Raw genomic sequence first — 17,770 nt, forward strand, 5'->3', positions numbered from 1 at the left:
ATCTTAGATTTTCTCATGTTTTCCTGCCCTAGTATTCTCTGACATTTTTCAAAAACCTCTGCTCATGCATCAGGACAGTGTCCACATGAACAAAGAATATAAAAGCGTACACAAAACTGAAAGAAAGAAAATTATCATGGCAAGTCAACCTAGATCAAACCAAGAAAAGTACAACTCCTTTAGGCTGTACCCAAAGCCAATAGCTTTTGTAAATTAAGCCTTATTTGAACAATGGTAATGTGTTTTTAATGTAAAAAATACCTGTAAGGCTCTATTTAAAGTGATGGGCAATAGAACGGTTCTGGTAAGCATGGCTTTCCAGCAGTGGTAATAAAAACTTCAGTACTGGAACTGAAAAGTTGCTCATGATGATATTGAATCAGTTTGTGTTACATATTCATAGACTGAGAGGCCTTTCCTATGTCATTGTTTCCCAGGGCAGCTGTTTAGATGTGAATAGACAATATCAAAATGGATTGGTGGATCTTAAATGTCAGATTTTTTTTTTTGTTCTGTAGTCTCAGACATATTTTTTGTATCTGCTGGCATGTTTTATCATTACTTGCTATCATAATCACTGTCGCTATGTTATAATACCCTCCAGAGATCAGGAGCTGCCCTGAAATTGGATTTATTTATTCATTTTAACTGTTATAAGCTGACTTATTTCTAACGCTGTGACATATATCCTTTATCTCTGTGAATCTAATAATGTGCTAAGGCCACATTCTTGGCGGGAGTAAATCAAGATGGGTTCACTTAGGACCGAGTCAGCCCACAAGCTGAGAACCTGGTTTACAAACTTTCATAAAAGTACTGAACAGCAGAGCGTGCCCTTGAATTGTAGTCATCTCTTAGCAATTGGAGGAAGTTCCCATAGTTACCTTGTTCCACACTTGGTATCTGCTTGTCATTTAAATACCAATTGCTGTGTTGTTCTGCCTAATATTTTAGTTTCTCTCTTTGCAGTATTTCTCAGATATTGCAAACTTTCTTCTGAGCCTTTCTGGCTCACTTTCAGCAGTGAAAGTCAGCCTACTGTTGCTAAATGTCAGCAACACAACTACCCACGCTGGGACTCAACACCTCCCCTCCCTCTGTCTGTCTCTTTTTTTCCATGTGGCAAATGACAAGTTTTCAGGAAAAGCACAGCAGGTGCTCGCGCTCTTGCCTCTCTCAGGGAGCTTCCAGGACTTCCTAATATTGAATGAATGTGATATTTCCCTAGAATACCCTCTTCACCCAATTTCCAATGTAAGCTAAGCCAAGGGATTGACATCAGCTGACAAAACATTATTTTCATCGGGCTGTTAACCTTATTGTTCAACATGACTAAGGCAAAACCTTGTCCTGGCATCAGTGAGCATCTTCCACTAAAATGCATGAGCTGTCCGTGAGGTTTGATTCCCAGATGAGTTGTACGTTTTAGCATGTGTATTTAATATGGAGTGATACGTTCTCATTCACGGTGGGAAAGGATGCCCTCAACTTTTGCTTTAAAGTCTACTTCTGTGCCATTTTTTTAAATGTCCTTCTGCATTTTCACTGCCAGCTTCCTGTACTCGCTCGCGTGCAGTGTTTTGCACAGCTTCCAGCTAAATGTGAAATTGTCAGCATGCGAAGGGAACACCAGAATGAAGCACGTCTATGCTGGAGGAAACCACCTCAGTGTGGCGGCTCTGTGTTCGGTGCTGGTTGATGGGTAGGCTGTCAGCTGTGCGGAAGGCAGCGCCTGCTGTGGTGCTCACAGGAGCGCCATGGGCAGCATCCATGGGAGTCCCTGCACTCTTCATGGGGGCTAGGGGCTGGCTTTCCCCTCCTGCAGAGGAAGAATGTCATTAGAGGGAAAAATGGTGAGGCTCCCTGTGGTCACACTGCCCCACCTTGTAGCGTAGCTACAGGAGGGGCTAACTACAGCAACCGGAGAAAATGGAAGTGCTTGGGATTCAGCACCATAGTAACTGCAAGATCACTGAGCAAAGCATGGACTGGAAAGCCCATTTGGGATTTGGATGAGACAGGCAGCTAGACTGCTGGTTTTCCTGATGCTTTTTAATAGACTTCATCAGTACCTGAACTTGAGAGAAAAAGATAGCGTGGCTAGAGCTGAGCCTTACCTATGGTTGCAGTATTGTCATACCATCTACAGCCTGATTTCTAATCAGCAGCTGGTTTGCAGCTTCTGGATGTTACTGAAATAAGATCTAAATGTTCTTAACGTATTAGACTACCCTGTTGCTTTTCTGTAATGTAGCAGTTGGAGGGATAAGGTAATGAAGAATCTGATTATTAAATGTACTAGAAAAGTTTAAAGTTGACCTGGACTTTCAGGTATAGATAGAAAGATAGGAGAAAAAAAGATAGAGCTGTAAAGTAATTTGGTCTGCTTTGCCTTTGCTGTGCTTACCTGCATATCTTTCACGTTGATTATCCCAACAGCATAAGCTTGTGTTACAGGAAGTCAGCAGAAATACTGGTAGGAAATCTCCTTCTAATTTGATTATTTTTATTCTTATGCAGATTTATTACACTGAGCAGATATTCAGGATTCCACTAGTCATGTAATCTAGAAATTTTCCATCATGGGGAGCTCTCAAGATCATTGTCTTAGAGGTCTCGTCCTTTAATAGAATAGTGCTGTTTGATTAAACACTTCATGGAGTGATTTCTTTCATGAAATAAAGAAATGCCTTGATCAGGTTATTCAGACTTCAAAATTCATCCCTATTACCATGTCTGTGAGGATAAGGCATGCCGTTTCTTCAAGTAAGGTTACAGTATTCATCATAGCTTGAGTTTATAAAAGGATTTCCATTGAGTTGATCAGGTACCTGTCTGACTTTTCTGACAGATTGAGTCAAGTATCTTTTCATTTGCAGATTGATTGGAATGTAAAATTAATTTAGTGTCTTCCAAATCACTTTATTTCAAACTCTTTTATTTTACCATTTCTTTCCCCCTGAAAAACCTTGCTGTCTTTTTAATATGATGCATAATAGAACAGTTAACCTATATTGCTTCCTGTCAACGTTGTTAAAAAGCATATATTAAAGTGTGATCAAGAGATACACAGAATAAAATGTATTTTATTGATAGAAGTCAAGGTTAAAGGAAAAACATGGTTCTTGAATCCTGTTTGTTTTCATAGTTACATAATTATTTATGGGAGCTGATTTTTTGCTTTTGGGAGTTTCTAACTGGTTGTGTGTTGAACACCACTATTTGGAACACATAAATGATTGTATTTTTCCACTGGCTTGAATACCTGAAACGTTTAAGATAAAGTTCATTCATTTCAGGAGCTTCAGTTACCTGAACTGATACAAGATTCTTTATACCTATTTTTCTTGTAGCACCGGTAAATATTATCTTCATTATTCGTAGTGAACAAGATTTTTTGTTTTTGAGTAATTTGTTCCAGTATCTAAAATCGTTATTTATGCAAGGCAAGGAATAAGGACAGTTTGTTTGGAATTCTTAATAGTTTTTGCATGCTATAATTCTCTAATCTGCTTCTATTGTTTCAGTTCTTTAATTGTTTCTGCTAACACTTACAGCCTGTACAACCTCTATGAGGAATGTAGCTATTTTAAGAATATACATAAAAGCTGGCAATTACATTGTCTTATCAAGTTTTTGCAGCCTATTAAGTTGTTCAGTGGTACTGGAAATGATTAGACTCAATACTGTAGGAAAGAGAGTCTAAAACAGCAACCTGGGCTTCTAAAGCTCTGATATCTTGGAAAAATTCTACCTGTTGACTAGGTTTAAAAAACTCCAGCAAGGATAAATACAATCAGTGTGGAATTCAGAATGTGAACAGGTTTCGAAAAAGAAACGAAAAAGCAACCGTGCATTAAACAGAAGGTGAACGGAAGACTGGGTAGACCTCCAGTATCGTTTTGGAGGCTCCTAAGTAATGCTCCCCTTCTTGTTAAAGAAGAGATGAGTTAACATTTTCACGATGAGATATGACCTCCAGCCACAATAACGGAAAGCAATTCCCAAAGGACTGGTTTTCTTCTTGTGCAGTCCTTGGCTGACAGGCAGCGAGCACAGTCCTGATTCATTGCTGGACCAAGGACCAGCAAGATCCTATCCCAAGAAAGGGCATGGCTGTGTTTCTCTGTTGGGGCAGAAGTGGAAACTTCAGCAGTCTTGTTTTTCCTCCATTCCTCATCTAGCTGATCTAGAGTAGGCTTAGCCCAGGTATTTACTGCTAAAGTTTTTTGTGGGGCCATGGTATCTTGTAAAGGAGTTAAGTGGAAAATTCAGGAAAGGAAAATGTTGTTTAAGAAGTTGTTTTTATCAGAAAACCCAGGCTAAGCCCCAAAGGGTTTGCCATGAAAAGAAATGGACGGTTTGCAGGAGAGACTTTGACATCAAAATAAGCGAACCTATACAAGCTGTAAAAATATGAAGCGAAGGGAACTGTTATGCATATTACTAGAACAAAAGGCAGTGCATTATCCGTACGCTTAGCAGTAGTGGTAGAGAGGACAGCTAGTAGGACTGTACAGATGTGCGAGACATGTAAATATCAGTGGGCCTTTCAGTTTTATCAGTGCATGAACAACTTGGAGCTTTTCATCTGCGCAGCCCCTGAGTTTAGTATACCCCATTTTTTCTTTTCTCTCTCCCTTTTTAAAAGTTAGATGCGTCGGTTTTGCCAGATAATTTCTGCTGAACAATGCTGGGATTCTGTACAAAAAGGAATGCATTTTTTTGGGGAGGTATAGTTGTTAGTGCACAGGATGCTAAGGAGCTCAGGTTAATACGCTGATCCTGACCCACTTAAGTCTTTTGCCTGCAGAATGGAAAAACTTTACATTTTGTAATGCTCTGATGGCAAAATAAACTACTTGAGAGACATATGTTGGACAGCTGCTGCGAGTCAGCCCAGCATGAGGGTGGAGCAGTCTGTGTATACCCTGTGAGTAGCTATTATGTTGCTAGAGTCCAAAAACTATTAAAAAAAAAATTGGATGTTGGTTTTAGCTGGAAATTTTATTTGCCTAAATTAGTCTTTCCAGATGCTACAAAATAATTCAGTGAAGATAAATAATGTACAGAAAGAAGAGATGCTTCTAGAAGTACTTTGCACTAAATTGCTTTCGAATGTGTGTGTATAAATATATATATATATGTATACACACATATATATGAACTTAACCAAACATTTGCAGGCTTTTTCAGAGTTAAATATTTTTGAGTTTTCTTGGAGAAACCTTCATTACGATTAATTATTGTCAAAGCCTTGATCTGAAAAGATGAATAGATATACAGTTGTTTATTTGTACAACATCTGATTTTGCATAGTTTATAAGAACTTATTTCTGAATGTCCCTGTTTGAACTTACAAAAACTCAGTCTAGCTCTTCCTTTTTAAATAGTCACCAGCTGTGTTATTTTCTTTTATTCATTCAGCTAATTTTTTCCATATTTAAATAGCTTGAGAGCTATGTTAAGGCTTCATTCTGTTCAAAACTCAAATTAAAATTCTGATTTCTGCAGTGCCTGGCATTTCTGACTAGCACTTTAGTGACTAGCTCTGATCTTTCTACTAAAGAGTTTACACGACAGTTGCAATTTTAGAGGGAAAATAAAAATAAGCCAACAGCCTTTTCCCACTGACATAGCTCTTCACAGCACAATGTAGTTCTCTTCTTCACGTTCGTGATGTAGTCATGTACTTCTCTCTTTCTTTGTGGAACACTGAATTTTACTTAGAGTATATTTTTAAGAGAAACAGTTCTCAGGAATTTTCACTGCACTGGATATTACGTTTCTACTAATGGAATATGATGACTCTAAAGAACTGTTTTTCCTATCCAAGCTGGCTGAGAAAATGTAGGTAGGCATATCTGTCTTGAGTTCTCTTCCTCAAATTTCTCTTACTGGTTGCTATCAAGCAACCAGAAAGAAACATGAGGCTTGTGAAGTGTGGGAAAGCAGCCTTATTTGACAGGCAAAAGGTCCAGCCCAGGTCATTTTCCCTGACTCCAATAAGATTTGACTGAGACACAAAGACGCTAGTATACAACATGGAAGAATTTATCTTTGTTCTGTTCTGAATGTAGTTTAAACTGCTGACCCAAGACATTTGCTGCAAGCTATTCTGGAGCAGTCCTGAAGATCTCATGACCAGAGCTGTTACTCCCATGTCTCCCAGATGTCTGTTAAATCAGGATAAATTCTTCACTCAGGTTAGAGAAAATGAAGTGCTAACACAGATCACAGGAAGAGAAGATTTATTTAAAGCACTTGTCCCTCTTCGGAAGACAAAGCAGTAGATTTAAGTTAAAACTGCCAATATGGATCATGCTGAGGATAAGGAACATTGAAACCAGCACTGTCGGCCTTTTGCAGACTTGTCCTTGGGCTTGTCTGAAGAGGTGGGAGAGTGGACAAATAGCTCTAAGATCGTTGTCATGTTTCAGTTTTTCAATTCTATAGATTTCTTCATGAAAGAAATTTACAGATAATCTCAGCCTGGATTATTTATTAAGAAGTTATGGTCATTTTTGTGGTAAAAAGCAGATGCCTCTTTCAACTATTTAGACCCTTTACCAACCTTCAGCTGTGTGAGCTGAGGCTCACGCTGAGGTGAAGAGCCCTCCTTTCACCTTGCTGGCATGCGTAGATGACAGGGACTGACAGAAGAAGCCTTAACCAAGCTGGGTAAGGCAAAAAATCTATTTTTGTTTGCACTTGCAGCATCTGTAAACATCAATCTGCCTACAATTAATGAAGGAGGCAAGTAGTTTTACACAGAAGCAAAGAAAGTTCTGTATTACCAAGCCAAGATTTGATCTTTCAAATTAGATTTTGATATGGGAGAGACACATGGAGGAACTTGAAAGGCTAAAATGACAGTAACAATCTTTTAACCTTTTTAGTCTTCTTATTTCCAGCATCATCCTTACTAGTTCCCTGTCTCTGCTAACCCCTGCTTTTCCTAGCTCCTTCCTACCTTTTAGTCTGTAGTCTCCCCCCACCCTTTTTTTTTTCTTCATCTGCCACTCAGTTCTTCCCCTCTCTGTCCCCTGTCCTTCAGTTCTTTTTGCCTTCAGCATTCCCTTTCTTTCCTGTAGAAACTCACTGGGAATTGATATTCATAACAGCTTGGCCACAGCAATTCAGGAGGGCTCTTTCTAGGTGAACTATGAGTCCAATGGCATCCCTGCAAAACCATTTTCAAGTTACTCTGATGAAGCATGGCTCATGACCAATTTATGTCTAAGGCAGGCTACCAGACACCATACAGATCCTACAGGATGATGGTTTCTCACTGATCATTGCTGTGGCTCCCTACGTTGCCTTGAAAGAATAAATTGTGCTGTCAGTTACTGACTGCTTGTCATACTGTTTGGAAGGATGCTACTCCAAACACAACTGACATTCCTCACCTTATATTAATCCTGGATGGTTGGAGACACACTGACTGCCTGATAGCTCTGTCAGGGTGTTGGCCATGATTGTTCTCCTCACTCTGTGTAATATGTGAAGGCGATATGATATATGTTAAAAATAATAGAAGCTTAAATTTCAGTACAAAAAACTCTGAGATGATCTTCCACAGATGAGGGAGGAAAGACAGAACAAGAGGAGAACGGGTAGTAATATGGTGAAGAAACTGTATTACAAGCAAATTAGAAAATGTATTTCTCATTCTCAATTCGTATGCACTTCACCACTGAAATTGTCCAAAGAAGGGATGTATGTAGGCATTAGGTTGTTACATGAATGATGCCATCAACCCAGTTCATCTGATTCATCACAGGTCTTGCAATACAAGCACTGACATTTGTTTTAACTAATAGAAGGCAGAAACAAGTGTCTACATTACTTCTGCACATTTTATGGTTTCATTTAAAGTTTTTGTATGGCTCTGCGCTTTTTATGATGTGTTTTTACTAGTAAGAGGGGGATTATAGGAGAGAAAAGTCTGTCTGCCTTTTGGCTATCACCAGGCTTGATTGGCCCCTGAATCACACGTAGTATACACTTCGAAGTACTATATGCATTTTGATACCTCAGCATTTTATTCCAAATTCTACCTAACTGCATTATTGATTTTTGGTGGGGAGCATTATCTGCATAAGCACTCTGGTGGCTTGCCCTGGATCACACTGATTGCTGGCAACACAGGACTTGATCTGACACATCAAAGCTAACATGAGACTTAGTTTAGCAATAAACAAGTTCTCAGTGTTCAAAGTGCCAAGCTCTTGCCTATCCAGGAGACAGCATAACAACTTGCTTTATTCATAACACCCAAGGAAGCTCTCTAGATCTTAAATTGGATATTCATTTAGATTGTAGCAATATCGTTAAATTGGGCAAGCCAAAAAGAAAATCCCAAACACCTAGTTGTTTGACTCTAAAAGCATTTTCTTCTGGAAACTTTCCCTGAATTACTTCGTGTTTAGACTTCTGTCCCAGTATAAGATGGCACATTTGTATGTGTTTCCCCTACCACACCCCCATGCCATACTAAAGAATATACATTTTCCAGGCATCTCTAATAAAAACTATAATTTAATCTGCAGTTTTGATAGCACCAAAAGGAGGGATTGGAACAAATTTGATGATACTATCTCCATTTCCTTGCTGTGATCCATCAGTTCATTATGTCAAGGTCAAAGCCAGAAATTTTAAACTCTTTTTATTTTACAAAATGGAAAATGTCAGCAAATGTCAGGATTAGGAACAGTGTTGACAGAATCAATGCCATAAAGTATCATTTATGAGAGCAGAAGAGCACATAAATGCTGTGAAGTTCTTCGCTTTAGAGAGAGGAACATGTTCCTCCCCACCAGAACGATATGCGTTTATATTAATGCCGTTACTAGGCAAGGTTTTAAGGCAGCTTAGTTTGCTACCAGCATATAAATCCTTCTGATTTAGATTTGTTTTGACTTCTTCCTTTCTTCAGTACATTTCTCCTTTCCTGTGTTAGTAGTTAGAGATAAATTTAAGCAACCTTCTGCCCTTTGAACTTACTTTCTGTCTGAACTCAACACATTACAAAGCTTTTCCCCAGAATGCAGTGGTACTGGAAATGATAACCACCCTTCGGTCATACATCCTTTTGCTTTGGTGTGTTGCTGCAATGAAAGAAAAAAAGTCACTTATTTTGTGGATGATGTTTTGTCTTGCCTTACTGCATGCTTTCAGCTCCTTAGTTGAATTAACAAAGTTTTGTATGTATTTTTTTTAAAGTGATGAACTGAGTTCAGCACAAGTGTAAGTAAACAAGCGAATAGTAGAGTGACTATTGCTTTCATCCCATTAAATAGTTAAGCATGTACTTAATATTAGTTCAAATTACAATGAGATCTTAGCAAATTTTTAAATGTCTTTCTCAATCAGTCAAATAAGTTAATAAATTAAAAGCAAAGAAGACAGAGGCAGCCAAGAATTGTACACAACAGACCTCGTCCATTGCCAGTCCCTCTACCACAAAACCTGCAAAATAAACACATAGTAAAGCAGATGCCTGAATTCTGAACAAAATATTTTTAAACATAACTGTCTGGCTGAAAACTGGGAAGGTGGCATTGATCCCAGGAGAATTTCTGCAGTGTTTTTTTTTTTTTTTCCCCTCTAAAATTTAATCAGAATTGATCTGCTGAAACTCAACTGTTCATTCAACTTCTTCACAGCCATGATGTATGGCTTTGTCTAACACTAGTTAACTAGTTGATTTTCTCAGGCTCTGCTTCTCCAAGCTGAAACTTCTGTTTAGAAAAAGTATATTCAGAAATTTAAGCAAGTATCACTTCTGTGAATATTGAGTTAAAAACTACTGTCAAAAGTCTCTTTCATAGATATTTGTCTAATTCAAATTTCCACTTAGTGATTACTGTGGTCAAATTTGAATCTCATTTTATGTTCTGAATAGCATGAATTCGTGACCTCACATCTTTGTGTTAGATGCCTGTAATGCTTCACATACACGCTAGCTGATCTAGCCAGTGCATTTCTCAAATCTGGTCTTGCACTGGGATGGCTTTTGGGAAGTTAGAGTATTTACAGACTCAAAATGTAATTTAAGACATAATGTCAGGAAAGGCAGTAGTCCTATGGCCTTGTGAGAAGTACATGATGGGAGCTGTATGCTGCATCTTCAGCTTGGGAACTGCCCTTTAGTCTGAATGGGATTTGGTCCTTGGCCATTAATACAGTACAGGGAAATAAGGATAAAGGGAGAGGCTGCTTTTGCTGACATGAAATCAACTCCCTCCATGTTCCCTTTTTTATATGAGCTGCCTCTTCTGCTGCTGCTGCTGCCAAGCTCATAACTTCAAAGTCCTTTTTGTCCTTGTAAACCGTAATTCTGGGTCATGGTCTCCATTTGCTGTCTTTGTAGCTGCTCCTTTGCTACTGTTTGTTTTGTTCTTATATCTGTCTATATATATATTTATATATATATTTTTTTTTTTCTCCCCAAGCAGATTTTTATTCTTAGTGGGTTTGTAATCTATTTGTAGCTTTTTGGGTGTCCACTTTTTATGTATTTATTAAGATCTCTGTATAAGATTTTTGCATCCCAAGATGCATAGTTCATTCCCTAAGAGATTCTTCTGCACATATGAAAGATTTTCCGATTCCATGTTAATATTTTCATTCTTGTTTGTTCAGCTTGTTACTTCGTTTTACTTCCCTACATTCCCACGTTAATTTAGTTGTGTCTCTTTAAGAATTCATTCAGGAGGTGGGTTTGTACAAGATATCACAGCTTTAATGCATGGACTCCTGCTTAGGTATTTTCCTATTTCGTCTCAAGACACTAATCTTCCTTTACAATAAAACAACTTAATAAGCTGCAGAAACTTGATAAGGCAATTTAATTGCCAATGTTTATGTATTTTCTTACTATAGCTCAAATCCCACCAAACGTGGCATGCAAGTGGTACCAGAAGTTCTCAAAGAACTAAAATAATGGGAGCAGATTAGCAAATACAGTGTAAAAAAAAATGACATCTTCACAAAGTTTCTTTTATTTATTAAACTTTTGTAAATATCACAGAGAATGATAACTTGTTTTATAAATTGAAGGAATAAAGTGAATATGCTAACATGAAAAATATAAACAATTATATTGTCAGTCATTGTTTGAATTATTCATTTAAAACATTTTTAAGAGTTTTCATTTTATCTGTAAAGCAAAGACACATTTTTATAAGGGTAACACATAGTAAGTAATTATTGAGGTAGGCATCAAAGAACCCTTTTGGTTATTTTAGAATATATATTCAAAACCGCCAGTTCTCCTGATTTTATTGTCAACTGTTGGCATATTTGATGTTTTCTGTAAGGTTTCAAACCTGATGCAAACAAATTTATAAAAAGAGGACAACTTTTATCTTTTGAAGGAAATGTATAGCTGTTGTGACTAGATCAGAAAAATACAAACGTAGTTAACAAGATGATAAATACCAAGGTAATTAAAAATATATTTTAATAGGAACCGATTCCTAAAATTGAAAATATTGTGCAACTCCAGATCCACTACGACTTGCCAGATAGGACATCATTTTCAGCCCACACTAATTTATATACAGCTTTGTATTAGCACGTAGTCAGAATGTTTATGAAAAGTGTCCCCTACAAATGAACAGATCATTTTCTTTCTCCTAAAAAGTCATTCACCAAAGTAATTTTCAAGGTCTGTCTGTGAAAAAAAAAAAAAATGCAGCTACTGTTGAGTGTCATGGAAAATTAGCTTTCCCTAGTCTAACTAAATTGTACAATACATCAATTATTATAATATTAAAAGCTGCGTTTTTTTTTTTAATAATAATAGTCATAACAGCATTTTAAGAGAAATGTACAATAGAAACATCCAAACCATTCTAAATTTTCTGAAACAGAAAAGTTTCCAAAAACAAGTTGCGGTGAATTTGAGGCAGATTTTTAGAGAAAGGAGAGAAGCATTAAGCATTCAATGGGAAGTACAGGTAAGAAAAAATAATATCGTGTCTCAACACAAAAATAAATCTTATAATGAAATCAGAGCAAATTCAATAGCTGTAATTCAGATCTGACACAGTTCCAGGTCTCTTCATTCCTTTGCTGTTAACAATTAAGAGGGTAGGGATCAAGAGACCCAATTAATAAAAATGAGCTCTCAAAAAGAAACAAGATGTTTGTTACTGACTTCAGCGGGATGAGCATTTGTGAACTAGTTTAATGTATACCAATGTGGGCAATATAAAATATTTGCAAACCATCATAAAAATATTGTGTAAGTATTAGAATTGTTAAAATAGAAAATGATCATCACTGGTTGCCAGGTTTTGACTTGCATCTTTCATCCTTTCAGTTCAAAGTCAGGAATATTTGCACATTTGTTATTAAAAGGGAACTGAGTATTCTTTTTAAAATGTAGTGAAGTTGGTGAATTGAATTTTTTCACTTCCAATTATACAGGTTTGGATATAAAATGCTTCAAAGTATGCTGTTAATCTGTTATAGTCAAAATAATGGGTAATTGGAACTGAATGTCCTTTTTATCTGGCTGCATCTAGCTATCAAACAAATCCTCCTATTAATTGTTAAATCATAAGGACTTCAAAAGACATTCCTCAAGTCGGTGTTGGTGCTCTGATAACCTAATCTTCACTGGGCACTGGGACTGCACTGAACCGCATTGTCATTAGTCTTGTCAGCTCCAGTACCTAATTTTATTCTCTCAATTTAATGAAATACATTATATTTTTTTGAGAAAGTAACCTTTTCAAATGTAGCTTTACAGGTAAGGTTTTAGAAGACAAAGATGTTTTGTAATAATAATGATTTTTCACTACGGGTTCCTCGTTTAAGGAGTTATTTTCTGGTAATGCTCCAGCGACACAAAAACGAGCAGAAGTGTGAGGTACCCTTAGACATAAGGTTACATTTTGTGGGGGACAGACTAAGGTTTTATGCTTTTGTGGGAGACAGACTGTGGCAAAATTCTGAATAATTTGGTCAGGCAAAACATCATCTGAGCAGAGTGAGTTTGGTTCAGGAGTTTGATCAACCAGAGCTGACCTGTCATGCTAAATGCTGATAGATATTACATGCCCCGAGTGTGCACACACGCATGGCAAATGGCCTCATCTCGTGATGAACTGTAGCTGTCTGTTTAAGTGACAGACTCCAGCTTCATGTATTACACTTCCGAGAGCTTCTGAAAAACATGTCGATTGCCTTTGGTGAGCACTGAGTCTCTGGGTAACCTGGCTTCCTGCAGACAGGATTCAGAAAGCAGGTCTCGGGAGCTCTCTGCAATAAGGCAGCTGAAGCAAGAGAGCATCAGCACAGTGGTACAGCCCAGATCTCCACTCACATCGTCACTTCTGTTGTTCTGAGGAAGCACATTTTCAAGAGTGAGAGCAACGGCTGTCGTGATACCAGCAGAAACACACAGTGAAGCCCGTGAGCAGTTTTTCAGAGCCAGTTGATCCATGCCTAGGCTGGCTCCCATCGCCTTACTTCAGTTTAAAGGGTCATAACGTAGCATCATACTAAGCAAGCAGTGGGCTGAAAGCTCTCACAGTGTGTATCAATAGCAAGCATTAATTTCCCATTGTTTGCTGATTTTAATTAAATTTGTTAAGACTTCGTGGCAGAGATACATAAGCTTACATACAGAAGTGAGAAAGGCACTTCAGATCTTCATCTGGGCTGGGCTTACGGTTCTGAAACAAAGGCAAGGCAGGCAGCGGTGTTTTACTCTAGGTGACAGAGGAAGAGTAAACAGATGTGTGCAAAGGAGATGATAATTAAATACACTGTGGTGTGTAAGGCACCATGGGAAAGACTGAATGACCGTATGTTGAAGAGAATGTGTAGGTACAATTCAGTGTCCTTGGTAATTGGAACAAATGCTTCGAGAGCCTGCAATTGCATCACAGAATCACAGAATCATTAAGGTTGGAAAAGACCTTCAAGATCATCTGGTCGAACCATCACCCTACTGCCAATGTCACCCACTACCATGTCCCTAAGTGCCAGGTCCAACCTTTGTTAATGCAATATTTTTCAAGATTTGCCTGCTACATTTCCATACACGTGTAGCCAGTTTATGCTTACTTCATGAGAGGCTTTCATCAAATTCTCCAAGACTATTTGCCTTAAAAGTTAGCTAGCATACCTGAATTCATTTAGCTGAAGCCCTTTGAAGGCTTGCATTATTAAGGGTTTTTATTTTATTTTATTTTGTTTTGTTTTATTTTATTTTATTTTATTTTTTGGCTGAGGTATTATTTAAATATATCAGAAAACAAAGGGATTCTGTCATTTAGAGAGTATCAGTCTCATGTCTACATGAAGTGCATTAGAGATCATAGCAAAGTGAACACTTAAAAGATCATCAGCTTGACACTGTCAAGAAAATTATTTTGAATTTTTGCTTGAACTTGTCCCCCCAAGGGTCTCTCTGTGGCTGTACCTCTCTTTCATTTGTGAAACCTACAGCTGTGGTGCTTCACTTGTGTTGAAAACCATAAAAACGCAAGAACAAAGAAAAAAAACAAATCAAAAACATTGAAAGAGAGTACAAAATAGCTGCTATTCTGTTCCCCAGGCTCTCTGCTTAAGAGCTCTATTCACTTAAAACATTTTCCAGCTTCTGAAACACTTGATTAAAGTCAATTGGGAAAAAGATAAGCTCTTAAAAGTGCTAATTTGTGACTCAGAAAACTTGAATAAGTCTAAATATGAAATTCTCTGTTGCTCTGTATTCATGATTGCGGGGCTTGTTTGGAGAACATTTTAACATTTTGTTGCACAGTCTCTACGCCTATTTCTTGTGTTGTGTATTTTTTAAGGCATTCATTAGTATAATATTGCAGCGCAGCTATAAGCTTCCCCAATATCCTTTCAATTTCTTGAAATGTTAGAAAGATCCTTCAGATCAGAAGTGTTGCTTTCCTTTTGTCTTTCTCTGGTCACACTAGCCCTTACGCAGTCCTTGCTTGACCTCATGTACTAGACTGATATTCTTGTCTAATTAACATCCCGTTCTTAGGCTGGGGACATATGGATGAAATTCAAGAATAGAACCAGAACAGGTTGCACTGTGACTGATGTGTGCAAACAAGCAAGCTCTGCACTGAGAAGGCAAGAAAGCAGCAGGCCAAACACTAAAAGGTAAGTATTTGAAGCTGTGACACATCTAACTGCCTCTCCCAGAAGCGTGTTCTATGATTCTGTGATTCACATTTGCTAGTACTGGAGCAGAGCGATATAATTTTAGGGAATATATCCTGTGTTCATAGCTTTTTCCAAACTAACATGGCTTACTTTTCAGTGTCTTAACCATTTCATGTGTCAAAGCTAATTTATTTTTCATACTGAAGGCATCCTCTAATGTACTCTCTTCTATCCTACTTTGAAGATCGTTACATGCCTTCTAATCTAGTAATTCCTAACTCTTCTGTCCTTCTCTCTTTTTGCAAAAACAAAATTATCACTGCATATCTTATAGCTAACCCTATGCCTTATCTTTCACAACTCCCTTCTCAAGTCAGCCCCTTTTTTTTCTGGTGTACTTGTGAAAATCCTGATATTAACAGCAGTTATGTATTTGCCTTAAGAAGATAATTCAGTCTTTAAACTGACAGTTTCTAGTCTGCCCTGGGGCTGCTCACAGAGTCACATTGTATAATACGTAGACACTTGCGCACAGTTGCTGCTGTCACACTGCAAAAGTTATGATTCACTGACCATCTTCTGCACATTACCTCACGTTTCTCCAAAGCTCCTTGTTCCCACAGGTAGAAGAGGTTTTTCACACTTGTGTAGAGGTGCAACTTTTCTTCTGTTTCTGTTTGACTCATTGTGGAAGTAATGAATGCAGGCAGGCTGCGCTGAAGAGTGAGCCAACAAGGTGAGCTGGAGTAGGTTTTTGAGCACTCGAAAGACTTTTCAGAATGTTGAATACTTAGTTGTTGGGGCCTTAGACGCAATCTTCCATGCATACATATATCATGGATACATCATATAAAATTAAGGGCTCTCTCTGTCCATACAATTATGCTGGTCTTGAAAAGGATTGTTTTTTCTCTTGTGTAATTGCAATCTCAATTATCAAATCTGTTGCTTTACTGTTGATGTTGGTTTCAGAACTGCTGTAAGACTCAAGACATTTTAATTATTGACAAAGCATTTTGTTGATGCTTGAGACTACCAACTTCATGGACTAAAAATTTTTCAGAGTCCCTAGATTTCCTAACAAACCAAAGCACGCAATATAAACTACAATTTTACATTGTTAGGTTAAAGTAACTAGCTGCTGGACTTGTCGTCTTCCTTTTAGTATTCTGTATCTTTCTTTATATTTATATATAAAATATATATATTATATAATATCATGTATGAAATGGCATATGAATTCACTCATGAACAAAAGAGCATAGCTGTGAAAAGCACACACATCTTCCAAAGATTTGTAAAGGAACTGAAACAGCTGATAGAAGCTGTTAATAAATGAACCTTTTACGTCAATGCCAAATAAAAAATATTTACATGATACAGGTATAAATAAAAATATAACCTTGGATGATATTAAATTTATATGCATAACAAATTGATTCCATAGCTTGCCTGTTTACGGTAGGATTTTTGGTTATTTTTAAAAGTGCTTGTTTAGGTTCCTGGTCTTCCCTGTTGTGTAGTATTTTCACTGATAAAACACAGTACACAGGAAAGAATCAATTATTTGAGAGTGCTATTAGGCAAAGAAGGTTGCTGAATGTGAAAGACACTAATGCAGCAGTACAGAGTATAAAAAAGAAGCACTGAGGAGCAATCAGTATTTTAGAGGATTAAGTCCCTCTGCTAATCTGATTAAGTTGAAAGATTTTTCAGAAATATGTAGTTTCTTGAGACTGAGAGATCAGGATAGCTAATGTGCCTCATTTCTATTCCCGTGATCCTACCACAGAGTTCAAAGGACTGACCTTTGTAGAAAATCAGCCCATTAATTGTCTTACGATATGTAGAAGAAGAGCATAATTATTTAACTCCTTAAAATAATGGGGAAAGCAAGCATCTTAAAATATGAAATAAAATAAAAGAAATCTCTATGACCTCTAGCCACTAAGAGGTAGCACAGAACCAGTAACCAAATGCACAAACTAAAGGGCTACAACAGCTTGAAGGACACCAAGAAACTGCTCTGAAAGAACAGAAATGAAAATAGTGTGCCTCCGAAGTATGAAGACTTCCATAAGCAAGACACAACCTCTGAGTGTATTGACGTGAGCATTAATAAAGTGGTGATGTAAGGTATGTTATAGATGAAAAGGCCCAATTTGGCAAAAGACCAAGAATGCTCAGGCACAGATTCATCCCTTCTGACTGCACAGGTTGGGAACCTCCTCATCATCCACTTACTATATAATCAATGAAGAGACAGACACCTCCAGAAGGCAGTTCAGGCCTCTCTGGAGGGTGTTTTATCTCACCAACGATCTGAATTGACCTCTAAAGTTTTCTGTGTTTCTTAACTTACTGTAAAGTGCAGGTGTAAGGTGACTAAGCTATTAACTTTGGGGTTCAGCTCTGTTTGGGCAAATACAAGGCCTAAGAAGTTACAAAGCCTGATAAATTATGTCTCCGGTAAATGTGATTTAGTTCAAACGTTTAGTTTGTAGGTTAAAATTCTGTGTAAGATCAACCAATTAATTCTAGTGATGGACAAAATTCTGAACACCTCTCATTGTATAATAATTTTTTTTCATGGCAAAAATAATTGTCTTGTAAATGCCGAGAT

The 17,770-nt window shown here is 37.5% G+C and overlaps 1 protein-coding gene across 1 annotated transcript in view; it reads left to right on the plus strand.

Moving 5' to 3' along the window:
- Window positions 1–15,016, plus strand: part of LOC310879848 (uncharacterized protein) — a 28,705-nt gene extending 13,689 nt beyond the window's left edge. Inside the window, exon 7 of the mRNA XM_083794786.1 lies at window positions 1,553–15,016. The gene's annotated coding sequence lies outside the window, so the exon portion shown is untranslated. The remainder of the gene's footprint in view (window positions 1–1,552) is intronic.
- The last annotated feature ends 2,754 nt before the right edge of the window (window positions 15,017–17,770 follow it).

Source organism: Anser anser (genome assembly GCF_964211835.1).
Source record: "Anser anser genome assembly, chromosome: 11".
NCBI lineage: Eukaryota > Metazoa > Chordata > Aves > Anseriformes > Anatidae > Anser > Anser anser.